Below are 6,633 nucleotides of genomic sequence, written 5' to 3'. Positions count from 1 at the left end.
TTTCAGAGAAGAGATTGAAGCATGATAAGGAAAGAGAATCTAGAACAAAACCCTGACAAAGTTCATCTTTCAAAAGTCACAGGAGGAGGAAATGTTAAAAGAAACTGAAAAGGAATGACTAGCAAAGTAGGAGAAAACCAGGGAGTTTTTCAATGAGAAGGCTGTGGTCAACCAAGAAGATTCTGAAAAAGATACACAGGGAGAGGAGATCCAGAAACGGCTCTTGGGTTTGGCAGCAATGATGTTCTTGGAAAGGGCGATTTCGTGGAGCTGGGAACAGGAAGGTAGAAGCAAGATTGAAACAGGCTGAAGTAAATATGTGGGAAAGAACCAGAGGAAGGAAATTATTTCCAGAAGTTTGGCCTTGATGGAGAGAGACACTAGGGATTACTAGGGAAGGAGTTGGAAGTTGTGAATAGTCTAGTAAAGTTTATTTGTTGTTAAGATAAGAGAGAGAAAGGTTTGTTTAAATGATAGTGGCCAATGGACCACTTTACAACTGATAAACCATCTTTACAACTACCATCTCCATGGTAGCTGAAGGAAGAAGGTGAGGTTAGAGACATTTGTCATAGTCCAGGATCCCTGATGGCCAAGGAGTCTACCTTTTAAACTGAGGCCCAAACCCTTTTATTGATGGTTGCTTCCTCTGGTCTCAATTCTAAGAGTCTGGTTTCCTACTGCTTTCATTTATAGGCTTAGAGAATCTTTTTTCTTACACTGGATTTTTTAATCCAGTTTTTTTCTCTTTCTATTTCCATAGACTGTGTTTTATATGATTTCTTGCCCGGTGATTTATCTCACTTACATTTTTGAATGATGTTTTGTTTTGCATCATGTGCTACAAGGAAAGAACCATATATTTGACGCTTGATTTTAAGTCCTCAGTCTGACCAGAATCTAGTCCCCTATTTACTTCTACTCAGACACCTTCCATGCTTTTCAACAGTTATCAAAAGTGTTACTTAAAAACATTAAGCTCCCATATCACAGTGTATCTATGTCTGGAAATTTCTGCTGCCTTGCCTGTCTATTGGTTTAAAACCCTTTATGGATGTTACTTCTTGCTGGTGTTCAATGTTAGGTGTGTATGTTTTATTACTATTACTTTCCCCTGGATTCTGCCAGAGATGTCTCTATATCTCATGGTTCTTCTTTTTTTAAACAATTTTTTTTTTTCAACGTTTATTTATTTTTGGGATAGAGAGAGACAGAGCATGAACGGGGGAGGGGCAGAGAGAGAGGGAGACACAGAATCGGAAACAGGCTCCAGGCTCTGAGCCATCAGCCCAGAGCCTGACGCGGGGCTCGAACTCACGGACCGCGAGATCGTGACCTGGCTGAAGTCGGACGCTTAACCGACTGCGCCACCCAGGCGCCCCTCTCATGGTTCTTCTTAATAAAGAAGTGACAAAATCTCAATGTTTTATTTCTATATTAAAAGATAAATAATCACATTTAACAGCTTGGGGATATTACTGCAAACCTATGGAAATAAAATGGTGTATATGGGGCGCCTGAGGGGTTCAGTCAGTTGGGCGTCTGACTTTGGCTCAGGTCATGATCTCATGGCTCATGGGTTTGAGCCCCACGTTGGGCTCTGTGCTGGCAGCTCGGAGCCTGGAACCTGCTTTAGATTCTGTGTCTCCCTCTCTCTCTGCCCCTCTCCTGCTTGTACTCTGTCTCTCTCTCAAAAATAAATAATAAACATTAAAAAAAAATTTAAAAGGTGTACAAAGGAATACTGTGAACAATTATATGCCAAAAATTAGATTATCTACATGAAATGGACAAATTCCTAGGAAGACACAAACTACCAAAATAAAATCAAGAGGTAGAATAGATCTATACAAATAAGATTGAATTAGTATTTCAATAACTTCCCACAAATAAAAGGCAAAACCAAATGATTTCACTGTTAAATTCCACAAAACATTTAAAGGAGAATAAATACCAATCCTTACAAACTCTTCAAAAAATAAAAGAGGAGAGAATCAGTTCATTCTATGATGCCAGTATTATCCTGATACCAAAGCTAGACAATGAAATAACAAGAAAATTACAGAACAATATCCCTTATAAATACAGATGCAAAAGCTTTCAACAAAATACTAGCAAACTGAATCTAGTAACATTTACTAAGGATCATACACCAAATGGGATTTATCCCAGAAATACAAGGTTTATTTAACTTATAAGTCAATCAGTGCAATACATCATGCATAAAGGACAAAATCACGTGATCAACTCAATAAATGAGGAAAAAAAATTGACAAAATCCAATACCCTTTTATAATAAAAATATTCAAAAAGCTAGGAATTGAAGGAATTTCCTTAATCTTGTAAAGGGCATCTGCAAAAAACATCTAGAAATAATATTGTACTTAAGGTAAAAGTTTGAAATCCATCCTCCCTCAGATCAAGAACAAGGTAAGTAGGTCTACTCTCACCATTTCTACTAAACATTGCTCTGGAGGCTATAGCCAGAACGATTGACACAAAAAAGAAATAAAAGAAACCTAGAGTGGACAGGAGAGAATAAAACTATATTTATGGATGACATGATCTTCTATATAGAAAATGCTAAGGAATCTTAAAAAAAACAAAAACAAAAACAAAAGGTTAGAGCTAATAAATGAAGTCAGGAAGGTTTCAAGAAACAAGATCAACGTACAAAAATCAATTGTATTTTCATACCCTGGCAATGAACAATGTGAAAGTTAAATTAAGAAAACAATTCCATTTATTATACCATCAAGAAGAGAAAACATTTAGGAGTAAATTGAACAAAATTAGTGTAAGACGTGTTCCCTGAAAACTACAAGACAGCTTTGAAAGACATGAAAGACCTCAACAGTCAGAGAGACCATATGGAAGACTTAATATTTTAAAAATGGTGAAATTTCTCAAATTGATCCACCAATTCAATGTAATTCTTATCAAAATCCCAATTGCCCTTTTTACAGAAATTGGCAAGCTAATTCTAAAATTTATGTGAAAATGAAAGAGATCCAGAAAAAGGACACAGTTGGAAATCTCACACTTCTTCATTTTGAAACTTACTACAAAGCTACATTAAACAAGCTAATATGTGGGGGCACCTGGCTGACTCAGTTGGTTAAAGCATGCAACTCTTGATCTCAGGGTTGTAAGTTTGAGCCCCACGTTGGGTGTAGAGATTATTTAAAAATCAAATCTAACCAAAAAAAAAAAATAGTATGGTGGTGATTTAAGGTTAGAAAAACCGATCAATAGAATAGAATTGAGAGACGATAAATAAAACCACATATCAACAAATGGTGCTGGGACAACTAGGTATCTATATATAAAAGAATAAAGTTGAACCCCTACCTCATACCATATACAAAATTTAAAGCAAAATGGGGTCAAAGGCCTACATTTTAGAGCTAAAACCATAAAACTCTAAAAGAAAACATGGGCATGAGTCTTCATGACTTTGGATTAGGCCACATTTTCTTAAATATACTAAAAATACACACACGCACGCACGCACACACACACACATACACACAGAAAAAATAAACAAACTGGGCTTTATTCAAATAAAAACTGTGCTTCAAAGGACATTATCAAGAATGTGAAAAAACAATCCACAGAAAGAGGAAATATATTTGCAAATTATATATTGGATAAGGGACTGATATCCACAACATAAAGAACTCTTAATATATAATCCTAAATAATTTATTATAATAAGAATAATCAATTAATAATGGTAATAAGTTAATAATAATATTGTAATAAAAAGACAACCCAATTTTAAAAGTTGCCAAGGTATTTGAATAAACATTTCTACTTTATTCTGAAAAATTAAAAACTTTCGGAACTCTTTTAAATGAAAAAAATATCCATGCACACTCTTGCCAGAATGCCAGAGCCTCTACTTTTGCCTTCTTTTTGTCTGCTGCTTTTTTTCCACTCATTTAACTTCGCGTTAAAAATTCTACTAAGAGGGGCTCCTGGGTGGCATAGTCGGTTAAGCATATGACTTTGGCTCAGGTCATGATCTACAGTTCATGGGTTCGAGTTCTGTGTCAGTCTCTGTGCTGACAGCTCGAAGCCTGGAGCCTTCTTCAGATTCTGTGTCTCCCTCACTCTCTGCCCCTCCCTTGCTTGAGCTCTGTCTCTCTCTGTTTCTCAAAAATAAATAAAAGTTAAAAAAAAAAGAAAACATTACAAAAATTCTACTAAGCAATCACAGGGTCAGAGGGAAGTCCAAATAAAATTGCTTAAGTTTTTTACTTTGGAAAAAAAGCCCAATTGTTTAATAGAGTCAGAAAGTAATTATTCAAATGTGTTTGAGTCACCATATGGACCTTGATTATCTGTGCTTTTCCTGTCACTCATTATGAGAAATAGTTAAGATGTAAATGATTCTTAGAGTTATCTATAAATTGTAATATAATTCGACAATGTCTTCACTGACAGAATTGAAATGTTATTTAGAAGCTATAACTGAAATACAGACTAACTGATCAAAATAAAATTGCTCTTGAAAATTTGAAGCAAAATGCTGTAAGTGTCCCTTAAAATTGGGATCTCTCTTATTGGAACAACCGATCATTTTACATTTCTGTTTTCCTAATTGAGGACAAGAGACAATGTGGGTTAAGAGTGGGGCTCTGCAGTGGATTTAGGTTTCCTTTTGGCTCCATAACTTTTCCTTTGTTGTAAAAGGTGAAAAATCAAAACAACTTTATAATTTTTGAGGGACTGATATAGGAATTAAATAAGATACTATATGTGAAACGTTTAGAATAGGGCCTGTCATGGGGTGATTACTCAGTAAGTGGCAACAATAACCTTGTTATGTATTATTATTGTGTATATACTAACAGCTCCAGAAACAAATAATCTAACTTCATATATTTGTTTAATACAATCACTAGTGAAAATTTGTTTTTATTTGAACAATTAATTAGATTATACACTATATATATATATGCATATATATATGCATATATATATATATGCATATATATAATCATGAAAAGAATTTAGTAAAATATTTTGGTCTTTGTGAGCTTTTTCCCCAACGTAGATGGAAGGGTCATGGATAAGGCACTTATTTTTCATCACTTTGCCAACATCAGCTAAAATATGACAGAAGATTCAGGAGATTGCCTCGGATTTCCCGAAACAAATGTTTGTAGAACAAAAGTAATGCATAACATTTTGTTTAGAAATGAGTCATTAGTACCCAACCTTATCAGAGAAGGCAGTTAATTTGCCTCTTTTAAGTAGGCAAACCCCATAGGAATTGGGGTTCCTTGACCTGCTGTTTAACATCAAAATTTTTAAAAATCCAAAAATTTTATTTACATTTAAAAACATTTTTTTAAATTAAGGAACCATGAACTGAACATGTCTTTAATATTGACTCATATTTAACTTGCCATTTCATTTGTTATTTATTGTCGCATCTTCATTTTGGATTATGAAATTTATTATCAACATATTATATAGGAATGATCAGGTTTATTATCAGTATATTGTCTATTTTTTACTTTTTTTTTTTAAATTTTTTTTTCAATGTTTATTTATTTTTGGGACAGAGAGAGATAGAGCATGAACGGGGGAGGGGCAGAGAGAGAGGGAGACACAGAATCGGAAACAGGCTCCAGGCTCTGAGCCATCAGCCCAGAGCCCGACGCGGGGCTTGAACTCACGGACCGCGAGATCGTGACCTGGCTGAAGTCGGACGCTTAACCGACTGCGCCACCGAGGCACCCCTACTCTTTTCTTTTTTTAAAAAAATATTTATTTATTTATTTTTGGAGGGAGAGAGAGAGAGAGAGAGAGAGAGAGAGAGAGAGAGAGAGGCAGGGAGAGAAAGAAACAGAGAATCCCAAGCAGGCTCCACACTGTCAGCACAGAGCTTGATGGGCTTGAACCCACGAACCATGAGATCATGACCTGAACTGAAACCAAGAGTCGGATGCTTAACTGACTGAGCCTCGCAGGTGCCTCTTTATTCTTTTCTGTAATAATTTCTTGCAACTATACTATTTTTCATCATGTTGTATATTTTTTTGTCCATTAAGTAATACTGATTTTACGTTTTCTATACTGATGTACTTTTTTTTTTTTTTAAATTAGAGCTTAAAAAGCTAATCCAAATAACCTAGTAAATAAATAATGGTAAATGGCATCAAGGTATATTTGAATGACAGGTTTTGAAACACTATGGTATGAAAAACTTTAAGGATCAAGTTTCAAAGACATTGTTCTTGAATTTTTAGGCTAAAGAGAGAACAGAAACTTAAGGAGCTGCAAGTATTGTATTCTGTCAGTTAGCTTTATACCTAGATATAAAGTTTAAGAGCATTATCCAATTTTGCCTTTAAATTTCCATATATTTCAGTTGCTCTTTACTCACAAATGAAATATGTTTTCACTTATTTTTCCTTTGAATCACTCCAATATTTGCAAATCAGGACAGAAACATCCATGACCATAACTGCTCTCAAAGTAGTCACAATTTAATAGTGGAGGCAGACACAAAACACGTAACTGCAATGAAATGAAGAATGGATTTGGAGTGATGATAGATATCTAAGCAGTCTTATGAAAATCCAAAGGAGGTAAAAACAAAACAAAACAAAACAAAAC

This window comes from Herpailurus yagouaroundi, unplaced genomic scaffold, assembly GCF_014898765.1.
Source record: "Herpailurus yagouaroundi ecotype Mexico unplaced genomic scaffold, PumYag 159, whole genome shotgun sequence".
Lineage (NCBI taxonomy): Eukaryota > Metazoa > Chordata > Mammalia > Carnivora > Felidae > Herpailurus > Herpailurus yagouaroundi.
Note: the sequence above shows the minus strand (reverse complement) of the source record.